The sequence below is a fragment of the Varroa destructor genome, unplaced genomic scaffold (assembly GCF_002443255.2).
Source record: "Varroa destructor unplaced genomic scaffold, Vdes_3.0 BEIS01000002.1, whole genome shotgun sequence".
In the NCBI taxonomy this organism is placed as follows: domain Eukaryota; kingdom Metazoa; phylum Arthropoda; class Arachnida; order Mesostigmata; family Varroidae; genus Varroa; species Varroa destructor.
In genome coordinates, this window is record NW_019211455.1 from 17,330,475 (window position 1) to 17,354,140 (window position 23,666).

Consider the following 23,666-nt stretch of genomic DNA (forward strand, 5'->3'; position numbering starts at 1 on the left):
CCCTAGCGAATCATTATGCTAAACACTACTGTTCGATTAACATAAAAGTATTTGTTTAATTAATATTCAGTGTATGGTGCCTAGCGAAGGTGATCGTCGTAATTTTTCGGCCTTTTTGCTATCACTTTCATACAATAAAAACAAAGAATGATTGACTAAGACCTAAGACTACTATGCAACGAATCAAACTATACGTATAAATTCGACCTGGTCCATGCAGCGCGTGCATTATCGCTTCGTGTAGGAATTGTGTCTAGGTGGAGATTGGAGTGGACGTTTGCAGAAGGGCAGTGCTTCTAAATAGTACGCGCAGATATCTACTGTTTTCTTAGAGACGCAGCCGACCCCGTAAAGCAAGATGTAGAAAGAAGGAGAAGGAGGAATCGAAAAGGACGCAAGTTTTGGGAACTGGAGGAGAAGCTTGAAGCTGCTGGAAAAACGCCCTAAGAAGGCTGAAAGACACTAATGCTGTTATTATAAGGATTACTATTGTTGTTATTGTTATTATTGTCTAGGTCTACCTCAAAGGTCCTGAGCGGAGTTAGAACATTAGTAGCAACTGTTCGAGACTGTAAAGGCTATTACTGGAGCCGTACTTCATTTGAAGGGTGAGAGCAATGGAAACGGTGGCCCATTATACAGGCACAATATACCATTGTTCATAGATGTGCGTCGTAAAAATAGTCCAAATTAGCGTGTTCTACATACAACAAAATGCAGGATATGTTTGCATATATGAATCAGTGTTAGAGCGATAATGGTCATGTTCCTTAGACATGGTAATTCATATGGGTGCGACAAACCCTGTTTTTATTATCTGTATTGTGCCAGCGGTAGGGAATATTGTCGATTTGCCATATCCAATCGTGTTGATCCTTAAAATCTAAATAGTGTATGTCCTGCTAAATCTGCGTGATGATAGGCCAATTTGAAAATAATTAATAAAGGTACTCGTTGTCGCCAAGAGAGTGTATTATTTTTTCGTAGCTAGGATTACTCAATATTGTTCTTGCAACTACAACTACATTATTTTAAAAGACAAAATAAGGGAACACAGATCGCATTCAAAACACGAATACCGAAGATTGCCGGCGGTGTAGGTGAACTGTGGCACCAAGTAATTACAGATAAATCTATATGAAATAAGCGTTTAAAAACTTTTTTCTTATTGATCAAACTAGACAGCCTCGCCCCTTCGCACACACCTTATTGACAGCAGTATTTTTCCTTCTTCTGTGGATTAAATCTATTTAAACGTAAATTCGATTAGGAATTGAACCACAATCAAAAGTCAACATCTATCCCTTGTTGATTAGTCGCTCGTTTTCTATGTTTACCTACCTCAAACGGTAAAATTTTTCAGTACGATTTTTCAGCCTAGATCATAGGGAAAAGTCGAAACGGATGGTATCGAAGAATCGCACGCGGAAAAGACTTATACAAATGCAGTCGTCGGTAGTGAGTGATCCTTTGGCCGAGTTTATCGTCCGGTTTCAGTCGGAATCCATTGCATTGAAAAACGGACATCCTTTTGACTTCAATTCCGCAGCTTGATTTTGGGGTGGTATAAGTTTGCCCAATTTTCAACAGGTGCTTCTTTCGTTTATGTATTTCTCTTCGTTATGCGCCGTCCATTTTCAATGGGCTTGAGGCCAAGCAGACCTAAGTGGGTTTCTACTAGTTGTCTTTGTGATCGTGGGGGTCATTTGCGAACTACTTCATGGGCCAAGCTACATCGGTAGGGTTCCTTCATGTCGCCGCGGAGCGTCCAGGCAGCTTGTGGAGGCCATTCGCCCTATGTCATCGTTCTTCGGCCCGGCCCAAAATCGACACAAAGGTGGACGACAGGCTGGCTACAAAGCAGATATCTGTTTTGAACACTCCGACCCATGCCGCTAGACGTGATCCCACGACAGCGCCCACAGCATAGTCTGAACTGCGTTTTGGCGAGAGTGTTAATACTACCTAAAAGCCGTTCTAACAGCTGTGTTTGCATAGCCGATCGCAGACATTAAATTCTAAAATCTTAGCGTACACAGTCAAAAAAGTGGTACTCAATGTAAATTTGTTAGGTCTAATATAGTACTACGTAAAGGCCTTAGAGCCTCCCGCATTGGGCAGTATCAATTAGCATTAGATACAATACTTACTATTGACGATAGTAAACTACTAGAAGTTGAGAAAACTACTCCCAGCCGGTGCTTCTTATTAACTTTGGCTTACTTTTCAACACTATAAAAACTATTGTAGGCTTTACCCATGATCGTTGCTTTTTATTGCGCTATAGGCAAACGTTTAAAGTCCAAATGTGTGTCATTATCACACGCAGCTACCTATTATTCTAGCAGGCTCCAGTCAGCCTCTAACCGTTATACAGGTCCGCAGATACAGAACTTAGCGCATTGTTCGACCATTGCTGTCCCACTCGACGCTTTTAGAAAAAACGAGCCCATTTTCCTCAAACTTCGTTTCAATTGTGGATCTCATTTTTAGGTTTACCATGCGACAACTGTGCATCTTATAATAATAGATAACCCTGCCGTAAAAATGCCTGCCACATGGTGCCTTCCACGCTCTGTAGGGTTTCTCTGACATCTCACCAAGTTCAACTTAGCTATGTTTGCGTACTGGCTTCGACGTAAATGAACCTAATGGCAAACACGTGACAAATATACCGCACGTGGAATAAGAGTCTGCTAAATTAAAACCCTGAAATGATAAGTATCTGTACATGTGTGTTAGAGACATGCTGGGAGTCAGCCGTCTACTGGAACGTTCCGAGGCAATACCAGACGTAAAATTCAAAACACAGAAACGATACATTGTTAACCAAATAGAATATGTGTGATCCATAAAAAAGTTATGCAAAAGCATTTATTAAAAAGCGATATAGTCAAACATTGAAGTAATGCAATCACTACGCTAATAATAGCAGGGAGTTTTTTTATGCCATGTACATGTTTTAATGAATTAGAGCGCATTTTTCGAAAGTAATGCCCTGGTTAAGCCCAGAATGCAAGTTTTTAATTTAAGACCTAGGTAAAACAAGATAGTCAGTTAATACGCCAACTCCGCTCTCATACCTTGCAATTATGTACGCAAGGACTTTGTATAGTGACGTCCACATTACCAACTGTCAATAAAGCGGAACAAAGCATCACACGAAACATCGTAAATGCCCCATTTGCATCGTTACTTATTGTGTCCAGACCTTCTGCCAGTGTATAATCACCTGTAGTTGTGTAAAAACTATGCTACAGTGATACATGTTCACATATACATATATATAAACAATAGCAAAAATAACGGTGGCAGTGTTTTTTACGTTTATGTCTCGAGTCCACTGAGAAATGCTTGCCACCCAGTTACGATCCATTTCGACGGGATGCTGATGTTGCAACTAGGTTGTCAGCCTTGACAACAACAACAAAATACAGCAGTATTAACGTAAACTTAAGCTGCTTAAACTATTTAAATTTTTCTCTTTCCGGCTCCTCCTACCGCAATAAGTTCGTCTCCAGACCTACTATTCTCTGTCGACTAACTACGACTCTGTAGTTCCTTTCCTTTCCGACGCCTTTTATTCAGAAATTCTTCAGAAATTTTTTATAAAGTTTCTTTGCGCAACTGGCCAACTACGTGGTACATTCCGTAGTTGCTTATTAAATTGGCATTGTTTCCATCCTTAATCAGTCTATTTTTTAAGACGCTGGAGTATCTTCACTGTCCCCACAGACTGTGCGTCTTCTGCTCCGAGTATAACTTCAGCAGGAATGCAATGGCGTACTATGAGAGCTCGTTGAATTGGAGGCCGTACGCACACAAACAGCTTATGAAGCTGTGTCTAGGCATTATCTTTTGCGTTTGTAAATGTTCTACATTGTGTGTATTGTAGGAAAGCGTGCTATATGTGTTACAGGCGTTTTATAGATCTTGCTGATTCCATATTATTGCCCCTGCCACGTCCGTTGCTGATGTTGAATGAAGCAGAATTCAATTAAGTGTCTATGTGTGTGTTTGGCAATGGAACCAGCAAGAGATGGAAATACAACGGTCTTCCTGTTTCAGAAAATTCGTTGTACATATAACGGTTCCTAATCTTCTGAAAAGCGCAGGCATTACTTTTGTAGATTTAGTTGTGCAAACCTAACGCCTGTAAGGACAAACAGGCTAGTAGTCATAGGGGTCTTTCAACGGACCAGACGTGCACAGACAAAGAATCTCGATAAGGAACAACATGACGAGAAATCTATCAGCTTCCATAGCAAGGTCTCGCCATGCAAAGAGCGTCTCAACTAATCGAATGATCCCCCAATTATATTCCCATTTATACGGGAAATTCTCACATGTATCTCTAGCGAACAGAGCTTCATTTACTGTCAAACGCTGATCCACTAACAAACATACCGTCGCATAAAATCTTACACTTCAAAAATGTTCCAGTCCTTTTTCATTCAAGCTACTCTAAATCCAATAATACATTATAACAATAGTAGGGTTCACTTCGAATATAGATAATCACGTGTATAGCATACAGAATTTCCCCTACGTGAATCTTTTTTATAGTGCGAAGGCAGTGAAATTGGTTATTATAGCAATGGGTATAGTAGAAGCCAACTTTCATGCTGCCTCTTGGTCACAATGTAGTCGCGCCTAGGTTCGAAACGTTCTACCGTCGTTAGAGCACGGACGGTAATTTGAGTTTGAATCTACACTGAATATGCCGCAAAGGAGATCCGCGTACCTCACCTCATTCGCTACACATCAAGCTAGGCTGCCTTAGAACGCCCTTTGAGAGGGTTTACCAGAGAAAAAGAGAGAGAAATCATGTCGACACGATGATTGCTCTCAGCGTCATCGTTGAAGGACGATGTGCTAGTTTGAGCCTCCTGAGGATGCTAGCGGCCCAAAACGAAAAAGTACCGGACCAACTGCGACCTAGCTCGATCAGCCTGTTCCGTCGCCTGCTATTGAACGCCGTCTGGAATATTCCAAGCTTGCCACGAATGCGTATGTTTTTCGTTTTTGCACTAGGCCTAGCAGCGACAGTGCCATCTCTCTAACAGCAGCTATCCGAATCACATCGTAAACGCCAGGCCAAAAGAAAAACGTTTTTGTTTAGCTTCGTTGCTTTATTCGTTTATATTATCATCGTCTGTTAAATGCTTTCAACAGAGCATCAATATTTCCAGAGCCCAAAAGCAAACAATATGTTTACAACTTGTTAACTCCTTCGATCGAAGTGGTCCGACGTGTGAAGGAAGGCAGGGCACTCATGTAAGTTAGACGACTACCCAACATCAGCAGGTAGCAAATGTTTCAATACCCTTCACGACAGCGCCACTTCCTTCGCGGCAGCGTTAATGGGCTATTTACATTTTTGACGCCATTGCCTACCTTAGCTGATCAAGCAACATTCTCAGCTGCAATTTTACCTCGCATACGCTACACGCCTGTTCGTGGGCCTTTGTAGTCATACTAAAGGCTATAGGCCGCAAAAAGTAATTAAGCTAGCCGAGGGATATGGAAAGTTAGTTTTATTAATGAAATACACCATTGCGAGTAAACAGCAACGAACACCAGTAATGGCGGCCGCTAGGGGGACGTGCAGACAAAGTGCAGGTGACACCTTCTAGGCACGGCGTACAATGACCGTAGTATCGGTCATAATTGGAATGTTCACACACAGCGGACATGCTTGTACGCTTATGCAACAGTCATTCTCGGTGATGAAAGGAAATCAGTGATTTAGAATTTACAATGCACGCATATTAGGCACCTTAGCAAAACGTTAAATATTGTCGGGACCTAAAGATTTAAATAGTGGAAAAACGGCTTATAATAAATAGCACTTCGTAACATTTATGGAAACTCCTAGAATCATAGCGGACAAAGCGGATAGTCGATTGTCCTCTTCAGATGAATTTCTAGGAGTTACAGAGCCTTCCTCAGAAGCTAACGCTCAACATTGAAGGTTTATCCAAAGTGCAACATAGGCCCAAGAAGCGAAAACGTGAAAGTTAACCCTAAATGTCAAAGTACGCTCGATTAATGATAGTGTTCTAAATGACCATACAAACAGGAATTATATGTATGTATAGGGAAAACTGATAGAAAATTGATATAGGGCAAAATAGGGTTTCGCTAAACAATACCTTAGATTGAACAAGGAAAAGCTTTTTCGTATAATTTTCTTAGACTAAAGCGACTTTTCTTTCGTACATATACTCAACTCTACCAACACTAGCGTTTGTCGTACCTGCGAATAGATTGAGAATATAAAAATTGTTGATGGCCTCGTTCTCGACAGTCTCTTATCTCTTAATAAATTTGAGCACTGCAGGCACATACCGTAGATAAGAATTGAATAAAAAAAAAAAATGCAGTAAGCAACGTGTAACTCGATGCTAAAGTTCAGATTCTTTTTGGATCAGCTACTATCATAACTCGTATCGGTACGACACATGTAAAATGTCTATTAACTAGAAACACACAGGCGTATTTATGTATTTACGTATTTATCCGCATGAAACATCCTCGCCGAACGCTATTTAACACTATTTTTCGAATCTCACTTAAATCCAACTTGTTTATCTGGCTTGAGCTCTTACCGATCCGGGTTCTGAACCCAAACCCATTGCAGTCACTCAATCTCCCTGTTAAACTATTTGCGTAGCCTAATTAAAATCAACCCTGCCTTCTCGAGGGCCCCACCCACTGCATTTTTTGTGTCACTCCATTATACTACCAGGCTATCCTAATGCTCTGTTCTGGAAACTCGATCAAATTACTTTAGACCCCACAGCGGTTTTCATATTTATATACATGCCTTCCAAGTAAGCTTTCGCTGTGCCGCCATTGGCCTGTGATGGCTTCACGGTCATCTGCCTATCTAAAGCCAGAACTGGCCCCCTGTCAGGCTGCTTGACAAAACAAGCAAAGTCAAGCTATCGATAGTTTTAAGAAACTTGTTCTCGATTTTTTTAATTGTATCTTCAATTCGAAAAATTAGGCCACTTTTATTTTTAGATATTTTGGAAGCTTCTTGCACCGCTGCCGGAAAAAAACTTCTAGACACGTCATTTTCATATCGGCTTATGCGAAAGATTTTCGTAGCTTCCGGCATAAACCCGATGGGGATTCGTGCTTTTTTTCTTAGGTCGCTACAAATGAAAAGGCGCTTATATAATAAAATTATTTTAGTCCGCTGTTTAAATATGTATAGTTTTGGCCTAAGTCGAATAGAAAGCGCTCCGCCTGGGCTTACGAATATATTCATTATAGCGTCAATACGATGGCGGGAAATGTTGAAAACAATGCTTAACCAACATTGTTTAAAAGCCTTTTGGGCCTAACCGTCGTGCGCCCGCGTTTATCAGATGAATTGCCGTTTGTCTGAAATATGATTATTCTATCATTCCGGTTCAGAGATATTGCAAACAGGCTAGATAACTTTCGCTGGCGACTCTTAATTAGCTAGGGTAAGTTAAGGCTCTGACTGGAGGCGAGTTTGGATTCTACTAATTGAAAAAGTTAACCACAAGCTCTGACGAAAGTACAGGATCTATTGTGCATCGCTAGGAGTACTAGGCACACGATACTAGTTCAGATTCACTGTACAATGCTATTATTGTTTAGTATTAGATTATGATTAATGTTGTGCCTAAGAAGGTCGAGCAAAAAAAGGCGCAAATTCAAAACGCGCGGTGGATAATGGAAGCTATTTGTCTAAAAAAGGCCGCTGCATTATGGAAGATCGCATCGCAAACTTCTGTTGCAGCTGGTCTTACTTGGACATTTGCCTAACCGCATAAATTTACTATGTAGTAGCCAATAAGCTCACCAAGTATGCCTTAAGTGGTTTAGTGCTGCCTTTTCTAGGTACGCTACGATGTCTCACAAGCAATATCTCACAGCCTAGACTACCAAGCACTTCAGCCGTACCCAGTCTGCCAGTTTTGAATCTTGATTCTAGTTGCAAAACGCATGCATTAAAGCGGAAAACTGTGTCGGCTTGTAGAAAAACTAACAATAATACAAGAAAAACAAAAACCTTGTGTACGAAAAGTTCTAAGTTATAATAATCCACATGAAATAAAAACCATACGAGAGTGTTCGGCGTTGCATGATTAGGCATAAGTTAACCGATAGGAAATTTTGACCATTTTGACTTGTCTGCCTTTGCCATGGAAGTTTCTGACCAGCTAAATAATATCTAGGGAACGAACCACCTATGATCTGGCAGCCTCTAGTGAGACCACAGTCAGTCTTTTGTGGCTATTAAGATTCATTGGCGACAAGTGTTTAGTCTATTCAGCTATACAATAAACACTTGATATTTCAATAGCTTGATACCCGAACGATGTACGGTAGAGCGAGCACTGCAAACACAATCACAGCGTTAATCTTTTTTGTTCAAAATGTGATATTAGAAGATGTATCTGCCAACCTCAAAAGTAGAAATAAAATATGTCATTGAGACCTTATCGGATCATATCTAGTCTGGTTAGTGCAACGACATTGTGAGAACAGGAAGGTCGAGGGTTTTTAACGCTCGTTATATCCTGCTAATGCGACCTTGCTTCCGAACGAAAGTAACGATCTTTCTACCCGCATTTAAACTGTTTTTTGTCGACAAAACCTGAGCGCACGTACCTTATTCATTTATTAATAGTTTTGTCTAGCTAACAATGCCTATTCTGTCAGCCCACATAAAACTGTCTACTACAAGCATAGTTTTCTCTACGACGATCTCGAAGTGATAAACAACGCTCCTTTTATAGCCACCTTCTTTCACTCTATTAATTGTAGAGGCGGCCACCCGCTCGCTGCATGTGTTACGCCAGGTTATAGCTATGTATTATTGTCTTTATCTGATTATATGTGCGAGCAAGCCTGGGCGAATCAATGTGTAGACAGCATCGCGCGGGTTGAAGTATGGCGAGCTCTTGTCATTGCCCTGTTTCCCATCTTTTCTGTTGTAGAAATGAAGGACAAAGCGGGCCAATGAAGCCTCACGCTTCGGACACCGCCAGCAAACTGACAAACTTATTGCTCATCCTCGCGGCAGTCACGTCACGCATTCCGCGTCGCTTTGTCGTTGTCGTCGATCTTTTCCCGTTCGTTGCTTTAGTGAGAGGATCTTCGCTGTCTGGCTGGCAAGTCGGCTCTTATGCTACCACGCTGCAGGCGAGCAAGCAAGCAGTCAACGGAGCCGGCCGTAATCAGCAAAACCGACGAGGCCGGACCGATATCGGCACACGAGCTACGTTCCAAAGCATCGCTACTTCACGTCCTTTGTCGCGCGCTTACAAGTCTCGTCGTCGAAGCTGCGATCACCTCTGCCGTCCACGTCATGCTGACCTGAGTCAACGAGCATGGGGGTTGGGTCTGGTTTAACGTTAGAAATGAGCCGTGCCGCACAGATATGGAACTAAGGCTAGGCTGGGAGCAGTGGGAAACTACATGAAAAAGGAGATGGTTGGATTGGACGTGCGTTGTAGTCTGATCGCGCTCCCAGCTGCCTACCGCACAACTTGACCGGCTAGCCATTATCGGGCTGTCCGTCACTTCGGATGTTCGTTGTTTCGTTCTTTCCACCCGTTCCGTTCGGATGCGCCCGTCCTCCCATAATGTGCCTTTGTGACAAATGATGTTTCGAGCCCTGAGGGCCCTATCCCCATTTTCCCAAGCTACCGATTACATGGGAGAGGTCCACGTTAACAAACTCTCGTAGTGGCCCTCCTGGTGGGACTCCACAGGCCCCGTCCTATCCTAAAACACGACGTTTGTCCGCATAGCCCTACTGCTTCTCTAGCACCCTCTACTTTCGTCTTTTACTTGCTTAGCCTTTTGACTCGGCATTCTTTTCGTAAATATTTTCCTCCTTGAATAGCGAGCGGGCATCGGAATCACGGGGCTCCCCCGCCATCCTCGGCACTGCTCTTTCCGACTCCAAAGACTGTATCGCTCTTAACGCCGCCGCCGCTGTTCCAAAGTATTCCTGTTTCTTCGAAAAAAAAGACACTGTACACGCAAGGTTTACGCTTTCAGCCGCCTAACGCTTGCAGAGGGCGCATGAAATGCATCTTGCGGTCTGCCTATCACATTGCTTTACGGTGATGTAAAGCATGGTTATCGAGAAAGTTCTTCCGCGACCAGGAGACGTAAGAACTCTCATACAAAATAAGAAAATAGAAGTGGGCTTTCTTGTGTGTAACGTTTTGCTGACTTCCGTGGCCGCCGGCTGAACAGATACACAAGATGCTGTTTCTTCTTTCCGGCGTGCGTGTGAAACGCGGATAGCGAGAAATCTTTGTTACGTTACAGTATCCCAAGGAGAAAGCTACTGCGTAACGAGGTTCGAAGCAACGCGATGCCGATGGTAATGAGTAGTCGTATTGGTAGTATTTGTTTGTATGTTGCCATTTAGCAGGTCGAACCGCTTGGCCAATGTTGCATAATCAGGGCGAAGCCCATGTGCCATTGTATGTTAAGACCGAATAAGTTGTTTTTTCACACAAACAAAAGCGTAGCAGTAGAGTATTTTAATAGTTACGAACGGGTACGATAAAAATCGAAATGACGGCAAAATTTTCCATAATTGCCACACTCTGTATATATGGTAATGAGGTCAGGAAAATGTGAAAGAATAAGAGAATAGTGAGGTACTTTCAATTTCGTCGAAGTACATATCTCCCAGTAGCAAAGCTGCCATTCGTATAGAAAAATATGTGAACATCCGAGTCACTAGACAACAAGCCATAAAAGAAACAACAATTTCAAATGAAAACGTTGTCATTGGCAGAATCACACAGTGTAAGCTTAAATTAAGATTGCGTAGGTTTTACGCCGTTTCGTCTCGTAACAGATACAAATATCGGCTATATTTTCTCAACGTAAGGTTGCAGACATCAACAAAATTACTATTCGTCTTAGGGAATCCTTACAAATTCGAGTTCTAGCGAACGACCAACGAGAATTGGGCCCCGGGCGAGCAGACCGTATACATACGCAACGTCGTATACTTAGCTGTTGCTTTGGGCGTTTTCTTATGGGGGTCGGTATGGACGGTGTCGAGTTTTGGCATGAGGCCAGCATTCAGACAATCTGACGCTATCAGCAACACATGAATCGCGAAGAATCTGAGTTTGTACATTGTTACATAATTTCGAATAACAAACAACTGTTACAATTTAGTACGTAATTGAACATATTCCCTATTTTTAGAACGTACTCTATAATTACGTGTACGTTTTTACGCCTATTGCTCAGCTGCGCATCATCTACGAGTCACAATTGCGACGAAAGCTAAATAATACTTAAAAAATAATCCATAGACTGTTATAAATCAAAATAAAGGCGTCTTTAATTTACTTTCCGGCCATAGACATATATGTACACGGATGAACTTCGTTTTTTTTTTTTGAAGTTACTTTCTGACCCCGCACGAAACAGCAGTATTCCATTGAGGTATTTTTAACTTCCGCCTTTAACAAGATTCGATTTGCAGATTAGGTAGAAACAAGCACTTTTAGGTTACACTATAATAGGAACGGCTGAGACAAACATCGTCAAACGAACCAACGTTCTACTATGTTAAGATCGATGCGACATTCAATATTACAATAAAAATATACGCCACCGCTTATTTTTATATATTTTCTTGTTATTAAACCTTTAGCATTATTCATAGAGACCAAAGCCAAGAACCTACATAGTAGCCTGAGGTATTAAGGTGTGTACTGGGAGTCGTGATAGCGATAGGAAGATCAATATGACCGTCATCAGAAGTGTCCTTGAGTTAAGGGCCACTTGAAGCTATCGTTGTCACGCCTAGACTAGCATGCGATATAAACGGCGTTCATAAACATGCATCATACCGTCATTGAGGGTGCACCCTTCACCGAAGCAACGGTGGCCAAAGCGAGAACTTGTGCCGCCTCTCGAAACATAGTCAATTACTCAGTACAAAACTTACCTGATATATATTTATTTTAACATAAAAGCGATATAACACCTTTTGTAATAACTTGCGTCCTGGTAACTACGAAGAAAGCAAGGACCATTTAGCGTGTTACAAATGCCTGGCTGCGTCATTATGCATAGCAAAAAAAATCCCTAGCTCCAGAGTGATAAATTCGTTCGATGGAACGGGTTTGGTCTGAATATTTTGACTTGATTATCCTTGGTCCACCATGTGTAGAAATCGTATACTATTATGTATGGATCATCCCAGAGTAGCTAGCTATACCGTGTACAGAACTTTTTAGAGTGGGGCCAATTTAACGCAACAGACAGAATAGAGTCTTACAAATGAAGTTGAAGCTATAAGGATCCTAAGTATAGATGCAGCAACATTAAAGTAACTAATTTTCAGTGCCGCATGTTTTCGCCCATCATTCCACCCGAATCATTTCGCCCACGCCCGCGTCTATGGAGGTAATGGATATTTGCACTCGAGAGACCATTTCATTTACGGTACTTGCGGTGATGTCACCGTTGATTTCTGGTAACGATAGCTCAACTGAATGTATTTAAAACACTATCAAACGCTAGCTTATGAAGACTTGCAGAAGACTTGAAGAAGAAGTGCACTGTAGTCGCAATAATGAATTCGATGGATTGAAGCGCGCCTATAAAACACTGACTGAAGCTGACTTTGAACTGACGTTTAAACTGACCTCCGCCTCTTAACGCCAGCTACCTACTAATTTCTACATGAGCAATTGTAAACTTAGGAATACCTGGATATCCACATGAAATGGGATGGGCATTTGAATGCTTTACAGAACTAGAAAATGTCGGGATATATAAGAAAACAGATTGAGTACGTTAGGGGTACATAGCGAGTGCTCGCGGAATATATATCAACTATTTTAGATGCGGTTGTTTGTGCCAATTTAACTGTAACAGCAGACGTCCAACATATAGGTGTGCATTTTTGCGGAGACCATATAGCACTCAGGCTTAGCTGATTTCGATAACTAGAATCTACGTAACAGACCGTGGACATGCATTGCAACAGTCCGAATAAAGCTTTTAGATATAGCAGGCCGTTATATCTGTCTAACGATCAGGCGCTAATGGTGGCAACAGTACTCGTGGACAGCAATCTGAGTTGCACGAAAGAGAACAACGGAAAAATTTCGTTACGAGCATGTATCGGTAGAAGATCGATACTGATTGGACAATAACAATTTTACTAGGGAAAAATTTCGTGAAATCTTTGAAAATCGGGGAACGTAGCTTGCTATATCATATGCATGTAACAAAGAGCCGTGTCACCTAGGCCCAACTGAACAGTCTCTGCTATTGTGGCAGACCCATTAATCGGATGAATCTTGATCAATTATGTCTATTGATAGACACTGAACCACAAGCTGTATCGTGTTGTTTAACATAACAAACCGAAAGGTGCTTAATGCAGCAAGATATAGAGTCCTCAGGAGTTGCATCCGGATTATAGTATCTGACATCCAGTATAAAGGAACGATCATCACTGAATAGCCCATAGGAGTAAAGCTTCTAAAGCTTCAGTTGAATTAATTGCAAGTGAAGAAAAATAATAGTGATATACACGCCATAGGTGTCGTGCATTTAGCTGAATCTTGTGAGACTGTTACGTAGACAAAAGCTATCTTCGGATAATGCCATATTTCAGGCCGATATTCTTTAAACAACACCAAACCAATGGGAAGTGCTCAAAATAAACAAGTAGGCCACTACAAATTTATAAAAAATTGGATGTGTCACTTCTTTTTTTCCAATAGGTTTCTTTAAAATCTTTTAAATGAGGCAGCAAATATTACCATTGTCGGTATTGATGCAGATTGGTATATCTACCTTACAAGCGAACTTCGAGGTCGTTGATAACACATCTAAATAAGTTGACGAAACAAACAACGTTTCTTGCATAATATAATAATATAGCAATAACTGATAATATAGAAATTAACTACTTAATTAAACAATAAGTTTCAGTATATGCCCAACTTAGCGATTGTATTTTTTTTTTCTATATCAATGAGTTTATTTCAGTTTCAAGGGAATTCAAATTCTACTTGACATTTAATCAGGCTTCAAAACGTTACTTTGGTGTTCGTGTGGCTGATAACTGTGATAGGACCTATTTGGTACGAAGCAATTTCCGGCTAAGGTACTGTGCTGGCCTTACATACCTTGCTTGATATCTGACATGTCTGGCGCCTGCTCTGGATGGCTAATACGCATCTGTTTAAACGTGTTGTCATAAAAACCGTTACCATGTGATCGTTGCTGGTTGAAACTTCGACGCTGGCGAATGCTTACTACGCTGCCTGATAGGCCTGTCGGAGAAACGTTTCTATCCTTTCTACTAAGGGCAAATCCATAAGCTATATCGAATAAGTGATTCCGACTGTTTGTTCGTACAATAAAAAGAGGCATATGCGCTAAAGGAAATCATACATTTATAATGTTGTAGGATCCGAACGACACGTTTGATTAGGGATGATCATGTTGTTGTCATACTTAATAAGATACCATAATTTACGACACTTGGAGCAGCTCCGCCACATATAGCAAGAGCGTAAACGTGTTTTATGCCGTCTCTTTCGATTTCTTCTATGCTACCGTCATCGATCTTATTTGCAGAATCACAAGGTAACTCGACTCTTCGGCTTCAGACCTAAATTTAGAGGACCTCGCTGCCGCTCGACCTGCCGCTACCGCCCCCGCCTGTCGAAACAAAATAAGATCTTAGTCGTATTTTAATTAAGTTTAATATAACCGCACCGTTGACTAATAATGGCGTATTCAATGGTCGCAGCATCAGCACGCAACCGTTTGCCGTCGCCGTCGCCATCGTCATCGTTATAATGCTTCGTGTAACACGCACAAATGATTTTCATCGTCAAGCGATAGGGCGTCGATGGATAGATATGAGGCTTCTATTACGAGCGAAATAAGACCTGAAGCGCTAGGAGGTCACCGGCTCGCTTGAAAGGTCCTGGCAGCAAGACCTGCACAACGCAGAAACACAGGCGAACGTTTAAAGGCGCACGAACACGATGGCAAATTGATAAAGGTGACACTGTTCGAGTGATCGGCATATTATGGTGTTACATAGAATGCTAGCAGCCAAAAACAACCCACATGCAGATATAAAGCTAATTTGCTATTTCGCACAAACTCTGTAGCGCCCTATGTATAGCATATAGACATGTAGACCTGTTACAACGCGACTTAATGTCGACCATCCTGTTCATACGATGCGACTTTTAAGTTCTGAACATACAACTGAGTTGTTGGAGCAATAGAATTGGAATGATGTCTGTATAGAGGAATCGAGTCTCTATCCATTGCAGTCATAGTAGCTGGCATTTTGCAGAATCTCGTAAGCTATACAGTAAGTTGCTAACAAACTATTATCTTATCTCTGCGTTTTAATAAATGCCGACACAGTAAATAGCCATCGCGATGCATAGAAAAACTTCTCAAAATATGATTATTGTTGGGGCAAAGACTTGAAACTCTTAGCTGCACCAGCAGCAAACGATGCCTGGTATCGTTTCGTTGCTGTTTCATTAGCTCAGGCTCTCTCTGCATAAAATATATCGTCTCCTTAAGGCATTTCTATAATCTCCCCCTTCTTTATATACATATATATATATGGGTATATACATATATATATATATATACATAGGCATAGCAGTACATTTTAATGATCATTGTGAGTAGGGCTACCTAAAGGAGTACAACAGAGAATTTTATCGTGACCAAGTGAAGGAATTCATGCACTTGGCAAAGTCCTCAAAGTCTACCGAAAGACTTTATTTAAAACTGATTGTCATTCATGACTGGCAGAGATGAGTTCTCTTCTTTCTGTTCAAACAGAACATATGAATCGCAGTTACAATAGCAGAAGATTCGGGGAGTAGTTTTGGTTTCAGGGGTTAAGGCACAGGTGCTTAGCAAGCTTTTGCGGTCCGCTTATTATTCGTGCAAAAGTCTCAAGATAAACAAGAGAGCCTTTACTCGTTTTCTCCCGTTTTGGCCCAGAAGTGGTCTCGATCCAAGTGAAGCCGCTCGAAAAGTAGCTTCCCTTATACTCTTGACTAGTACGTATTTGCTGAGTCTGTTTTCTGCCTTCGAGCGCAGTGATTTGTATGCCAGTAGGTCTGTATGCAGCCAAGGGTACGCTCCAATGGGATGAAAATTTTTCAGGGATGAGGCAAGCTCGGCGAGAGGCCTTGAGGTAATCAGATGTTGTTGGGCTATCTGTTGCCGCGCTCTGAGCTCTATCTTGCCTTCGGACGGCTCTGTTTCGGAGACGATGTACGAAGCAATGAATGCATCACGGTGTCGTTTTGAACAGTGGAAACTTTATTTTCCCGCTTTCCCTCTTCCTTGAGTTCGCTCGCTCTAGGGACCCCGTTCATCCTGATGAGGTTATAGCGCCATGGATCTGCTACCTATTCCAAAAGAAAAAGATAGAGTACGCGTTACGGCAATAATCCACAAAGACAAAACGCAGAAGATACGGTTCATGCAACAGCAAGCGGGTGCTGATGGATACACAGTCCCTTACTAGCAGCCAGCGTCCGACAAATAGTCGTTCGCCGAAACACCGACACAATGAAGAACTAGTGCTCGTGGGAATAGGGTAGTCTAATAACTGTGATGTATTGATCAGCGATAAAAAAAAATGACCCAGTTGAAATTTCCTCGGTGATTTTAGAAATCGATACAAATCCCGCCCACGATTGTGTCTTGCACCATCTAGTTGAAGGTATCACATCATATTAGAAATTAATCGAGAAATAACTTTGCATATAAATGCGAGAATTGCTAAAAGGAGGAATACTATATTACCTTAAATTAGTAACTTATCCCCATAACCGTGCACGTAATGTATGTATTTGCTTTAGCGTTATTCGACCCAATGTCTACCCTATGCATGGAAAGACTAATGCTCACTTTTCAAAACTTCCAGGTTACGATGAGAGGTCAAGCGAGATGGTAGCAGGCGCAGAAAGCAGACAGTACATTTAACTCAAGCCGTAACCTTACCTAGCGCTAACATTATGATTAATGTGTTTAGTAAGTGCCGGTCGTCTACCTGCATTTCGAGTTGTGAGCAATGTAACGGCCCGGATTCATTTTGGGCTTAACTCAGACGTATGCTCAAATACACTAAGACGTGCAGAGTTGAAAGTAACAAAATTTAAAGAAGGAAATCGAGCAAGCGCGAGCCCGTGCCATGTTTGCCGGGAACCGGTGGCAACAGCGATGCCTCCGCCGCCGCCATATGCTTCCACAGCAATAGGGGTGGATACGACTGCGGTTTTACCCCCTAACGCGTCCCCCGAAGCGGAAACTTGCTGTTTCGGTCCTTCACAACTCAGAAATGAGCCTCTTAACCTACGGAAAAAGATGCGTACGTGTGCTCGTATTTTTGTCGACCTGATTCCCAAAAAGCGTCCACTAGTAGGGCAGGAAAGGTTCTTTCTTGCTTTGTGCGCCCGGTCTAGAAGAAGCTTACATAGACCAACTTCTTATCGGCCGCTTTCGGTGAAGATCTTCGTGGCGCGTGCGCCTCCGATCGCCCGCGTCGTTTCCAAACCGCGTGGCAATGCTTGCTTCGAACATGTAGCGTGAACATACGCAGACCTAGATTCTGGTTTCGTGTTCGCCCACTTTTTCGGTTTTTTTCTTTCTTAATCACGATTTTTTATTCTGTTCCTGCCTGTTCACGTGAACAGTAGTAGGCCCCGGAGCATGAGTAACACTCAACGACGATCGAAAAGCCACCCACATTCTAGGTTCCGCCAACGACTGTATCTCTGTGCAGGGAGTCGAATTATTAATATACGTAGTAGCGCTACAAATCTGAATTTTTATCTGATGGATATCGTGGTCTAAGCATCCACGCGTGCAGTTCTCGTTGGTCAGAGTCTTGCGGTCGAACGTGAACCGATCAAAAGCTGTAAGACTGCATTTACACAACATAATATCTTTACGGATTTTAGGTGGTTCGCTACACCTACCTCGCACGACTTGACGCTGATTAACAATTGCACAACAAGGATCTCTTGTCTTTTACTACGTTAGGCAAATAACGCACTCAGCTGTAGAGATTCTGCAAGAAAAAAAACACCTCGTGCGCATTAGCTACAAGGATATGTTATCATGTTTACATCTTGTAATGTACCGTATATCAGCTGGTTCGTATATAGGCTATTAGCTACCTATCAACCCTAAAAATATTTACGTTCTTACCGTTACCCTTTCGATAGAGTCAATTAGTTCCACGAAGAACTCTTTCGCGACGTGCAATATTAAGATATAATCATTATCTTAAGGTTGTTACATCAATGGCAATCAAAGTCCAAAAACTAAGGGTGGTCGCTCCAACATCCATCTGTTTTATTCTACTAGGTAATAGACTCTTGCAGAAACTTAGGCCCTTTCTTTAGAGGCGTTCTTCTCAGAGTCGTATTCAATTATATGTATCCCACAACACTGTAAATAGAATACGTACGTATACTCTATATGTTCTTTCTTTTTATGATATAATTTATATAAGCGCATAACATGAATGTTGCAGGCCTAAGGCTCACGCTGACCGAACATTCCAAGAAGCAGCGTCGCAGAGCAGGCCGTGATTGAATTATTGCTGCCGTTGGTGATTACAGTTGTTGTAGTTGACAGGGTTGGACGGCTACATATTGTCTTCCTGAGTAACACGGATGGCCTTTGTATTTCGTTTTCTACTGATTCGCTTTTCTATAGTCTTTCATTTTTTAGTGCTTATTTGCGCGCGTCACCATATGAACATAGTCATGCCAGTCTGTGGACGAATGGCAGTTTTGCATAGTCTGTCTTACTGGTTCGTCTCCTGGTTCTTCTCGTTTCGGAGGTTTGACCTGTTGTATAAGACAGGGTATAATAGCAGGGCTAGAGCTCTTTGACTGGAAGAAGCCGCGGTCTACAATGTGATAAAGATGTCACTGCTGAGGATGTGAATTTATTGCGGTTGCCACCGCCGCTACCATTGCCCGCGAGGACAAACAAGGAGGTCGAAGGAGAATAAGCTGCTTGGCGTTTGGTTAAAAGAGCCTCCGCATAGAGGCGTTGGGCATGGTTCTTGGACGATAGGAAAAAGTCATAGTCATGCCCGAAGCCGGTTAACGAATACTCCGGCGCCGACAATAGCGTCGTATAAAAGGCGGATTCACTAGCATTAGCCAGTTTACTCGGCCCCGCAAGCTACTACTTCCAGGTTGTGTACAGTCATTGCATGCCATCGTCGTTCACTGCGGATCCTGCCCATACTGCACTGACATCAGTTCCTTCAAAGAATAAGAAAATCTCCGCGAGCCTGATTTCCTATAGAAGTCGATATCAACGGCATACCGACGACCTTACGCTGAAGTCGACGCCACCGTCAGTGATAAGGTGCGTCACCTAGAGCAGGCAGCGGGTTTTGTAATGTGTTGGTGCACGTTTCCCTTAAGTATAACCTCCTACTCTTAAACGCTGTTACAAACGCTGCTGTTAGCGATGTGGTGCGGTGCTCGACAAAATCGGGCTTGGGACTGCTTCAGCCGATGCATTACCTCGTTATGCGTAGGCAGAACGCCAGCATCGAGTAGAGTACAAAATATGACTTAACGCTTGAGCTCCGTACTGCCTTTAAGCGAATTTGAGCTGTGGCAGCTCAAAAAAACGCTTGAACAAGACAGGGGAGGAGGGCATGTCGAACCCTACCGTCGGGGTTAGCGGATGAAACCTACGGCTGCCGTTGTTCGTTTGGGACGAGAATGCTAGCAGAACGTTGGTGTCGTGTCAGCCCTGCAGCAAGTCAAGTGCTAAGCTTCCTACTACCACAGCAGCCATCTGAGAAGGAGAAAGGGGACGAAGAAAGAGAAATTGCAGTCCACGCTTTGCGCGTTCCAACGGGTACAGCGGCGACCACACGTGGCCACGGGAAGGCTTGCCGACACCGCGTTGTTCGCCAGCTCATATCGAACGAGCCTTCGGGCTCCTCGACGTGAGCTTTTCTTTGCTCCTGGATGCCTGTATCGTGTTTCCGTTTTCTGTTTGTATTTTTCTCACTGTCCCACTTTTGCGAGGCGGAATGACGCGCCACTTTCAAGCAAAGAGAGACGAAGACGATTTATGGGGACTATGGTCGCCTTGCTGCTGCCTGACGCGTTCCTGCGCCGGGGATGCCAGTGGCTTGTATTCGTGGTAGTCGACGTTCTCGCGAGGTAATGCTTGTTCATGGAAAAGGTTGCACAGGGTTGAAGCTGAGATAGCTTGAAGTAACAGCAACCGAACGCTCGTTCGAGCGACACTCACATCAGCCCCCTGCCCTTCACGCGAATCAGAACTCGAGCGCGGAATAGTGTGGGCAATTTCTTGTAAAATAATGTAATGAGATAATAACGACAAATGAGTAAAATGGCTAATAAAGAGGAGAAACGAAGCGAAGAAGACTAGGATAATGTTGTTTGTCCCTAAACTGTATCCATACTGAAGCCAAGATTTCAAATATTGACAAAATATAGTAACAAGTTAAAAAAACGTGAAGGAAATATTCTGTTTTGAAACAAATTATAAAGTCTAAATAATGCAAATAATAGGCTAATTGTCACAATTGTTAAACCAGCTAAAACTGAAAAAATGAATCAAAGCTTTGCGCGGAGAGATTGTGATAGGTTTTAACAAAGCGGAACTAAATACGTTTATTGCATATGCCATCTTGTATATTATAATTGTTACCCATGTTATGAAATACAGAAAATACTTAGCGTGTTCCTGTAACGTGACGAAATTGTTTGGCAATATAGAGCATAAACGATGACTCGCTTGAATGATAAGCCACTGCTTATATGAGGGTTAGATCATCCCTGTTCGCTTGAATGGAACTTAAAGGTACCGGACTTTCTCTGTTTCATTTGGTATATGCATTCGATATGCATAGATAACTTTAATCTACCTAAATTACCTAGTGATACATTGAAAGTTTTCAGTGATGAAATGTTCATTTTTACAAAATTAGTTAGGCCAAATGAATGAAGGTCTGAGGTAAGTAAGTGATGCAGAGCATTTTAAGGTACTTCTTTCGATACTGGTTAAGGCATATTTTTTTGTTACGATTATAGCGAAGGAGAGCCTGTGCTTTACGATATACGTGTGTATTTTTTGATCTAGGCTTTACTGTGGGCACTAACTGTTCAACATAATTGCGATATAGATAGCATGTATGTGATTTTACTTATATCAATAACGACTTGAAATCACTGCACAACTTGATTTAAGATTATGGACAATTTATTTTACCCTTTTTTTCTACTCTTATTTCGCGTCTGTATATATATATATATATATATACACTCATAGGATAGGAGTGTAATATATTTATAACACGCTAATGATCCCCGTTTTTTTTAATCTCAGATATGCAAACAACCTTAATCGGGATACAAAATACGCCAACCGTAAAAGTATAAAGATAGAAATACCTTCTTTCTAGACCCTCTCTAGGCCGACCAAATATGAGGCGCTAAAAAGGAGTTTATAAGAAAATTAAGAAAGAATTAAAACGAACTCATTACAGCCCTTTTCAAGCACAGCCCTTGGGCAAATCTTTACAGAAACTCGCAAGGTGGGCATCAGCAAGTAGGGAGGTGTCATAGACCCTTAACTTTAGGCATTACCACTAATCATACGCCGAGTCGCGCCCAGCATATTGTGCGTGGAATGTGTGCAACCTTCGGTAATTTCACGCTCCATTTGGCCTTTCCTTGCCGTTTGCTTCGTTCATTCATGCGTTCTTCTCTACCTGCTTCACTCATGGACCCTCTTCACCGACAGTCGGAAGGACATGGAAGCCACTTAGTTACTTAAGCCGTCTAAAGTTGCCGTCTCTTTTCCCGAAGCGCCTGAATTACGGCGCATTTCGTTTCTTTCTACACTTCTACTTGATCCTGGCCAAAAACATGGAACTGAATTTAGATATCTGGGATCGGAACTGGCTCTTGTCTCGCGATGCTTATGCATCAGCTCCAGAATAGGCACGTAAGTACCGAATGCGTACGTTGTTCATTCAAGATGCAAGTGTAGTTTCCGTCACTCAGCTCTTCTTTCCCTTGATTTTTTCTGTGCGTATTTTTTACGATTTACATTCATACTTCATGGTTGCCTGTGAGTCACACTCATGACCAATCGGTGGGATTCTCTATTTCTTATCAGTATCTTCAATATCGGTAAAGCCTCACCGCTTTAAACCTCTGACACCCTCTCTGCGTTAGATGGTTCTGTTGCCATTGCCGTAGCCGTCGTCAATGCCAAAAGACGAACGGCTATATCTCTGAGGCGACGTTCTACAAAATTCTTCTGTTTAAGTGGTTCAACGCTGCTTTGCGCAGATGCGAAGAGAATGCTATTTTGTTGTCTTCTTGCCGCTTCTGTTCTTTTTTACTATGGGTTGCGTCTGGCAGTCTGGACGCACCAAGATGGGTCAAAGCTTGTGTCTCGCCAGTCTGCGGTACGGGTGCGAAGGTCAGCTATTGGAGAAAAAAGAGTAACAACAGCGGGAAAGGCTGCAGACCAGTTCTAGTTACAACGACAGTTAGAGCAGATGCCGCAGTACTCAGCCACCACAGTCGCGAGAAAAATAAGCGCCTAGACAAGACGGGCGAGGAAGATATGAGGGCAGCAAATACGGAAAAGGAGGTCAGGAAAAGACGATACGGAAAAGGAGGTATAAGACAACAAGTTGCCGTCATCAACAGTCGAGTCAGCCGATCCTGTTCGCGTGGCGGGACATGTTATTTGTAAGGAACGGTAGAGATGCAGGTCATCAGACTAGCAAGCAGCATTGGCTGAATAGCTGGTCCGGACAACTAATCGCTAACGATGCCATCTCCTACACCTGCTTCCGTACTCCTGCTCTCATCAGAGCGGAAACAAATGACCGATAACGTTTGCTACCAAGGTGAGCTGGGGTTAGGCAGCTGGCAGACAGCTAGCAGAAAAGTCAATTCGATTGTGTTGTCATGCCTGTTGTTCAACTTACCCTGACGGCTACATAGAGGCATGGGCCAATCTACACCAGAGCACAGCTGTGGTTGCTAACATGGCCGGCTCATTGGCCAAAACTGTTGGTAGTGCTGGTGGGACATTCGATGTTGCCCTGGTTAGGGCAACCGCCATGAAAATATCTCGTGTGACAGCTGGGTGGTAAGTCACATAAGTGTAAGGGTGCTTAGTTGGTTGTCAGTGCCGATCATTCGCGTTTCCTTAGCCTATCCATTTTTGGTGCGCTTTCCATTGACACTTTTGCAGGTATTTATTAAAGTCCGTTAAAGGCGGATTAGCTTGTTTAGTAAAAGACACTTGATCAAATATGGGTCGCTTCTAAAAAACATTTTGTTGGCATGACTAAGCTCATGTTTATGAGACATAAGATGTTAGATAGATTGACAATTGTTTTAATAGAAACACGCATTTGGTTATCCATAACAGTTTGTCGATCATTGTGAGATTGAATCCTCACTGTTCATTGCTAATATAGAGTAGTATTGCTGATAAATCAAAGCCTCAACATTTTATCTCGGCCGTATCAGCGAGGCTCGATGGAACGACGCTTGGTGGAGGATCGTCGGCTTAACTTC

General features: G+C 42.4%; 1 protein-coding gene and 1 long non-coding RNA gene across 11 annotated transcripts in view; one reads left to right on the forward strand and one right to left on the reverse strand.

Annotated features, from left to right (window-relative positions):
- The window catches only part of LOC111245953 (solute carrier family 4 member 11-like), a 424,503-nt gene that overhangs the window by 199,435 nt on the left and 201,402 nt on the right, over window positions 1-23,666 (forward strand). The gene's annotated exons all lie outside the window — the stretch shown is intronic.
- The window catches only part of LOC111245956 (uncharacterized), a 106,706-nt gene that overhangs the window by 7,601 nt on the left and 75,439 nt on the right, over window positions 1-23,666 (reverse strand). For 5 of the 9 annotated variants that reach the window (XR_015322247.1, XR_015322245.1, XR_015322250.1 and 2 more), the window contains one exon: window positions 15,781-16,454. The exons of 2 other annotated variants lie outside the window; for them this stretch is intronic. This is a non-coding gene — a long non-coding RNA (uncharacterized LOC111245956). Of the gene's footprint in view, window positions 1-14,009; window positions 15,003-15,780; window positions 16,455-18,025; window positions 18,122-23,666 lie in introns of those variants that run through there. 2 more of the 9 variants (XR_015322251.1, XR_015322254.1) reach the window with 2 other exon arrangements.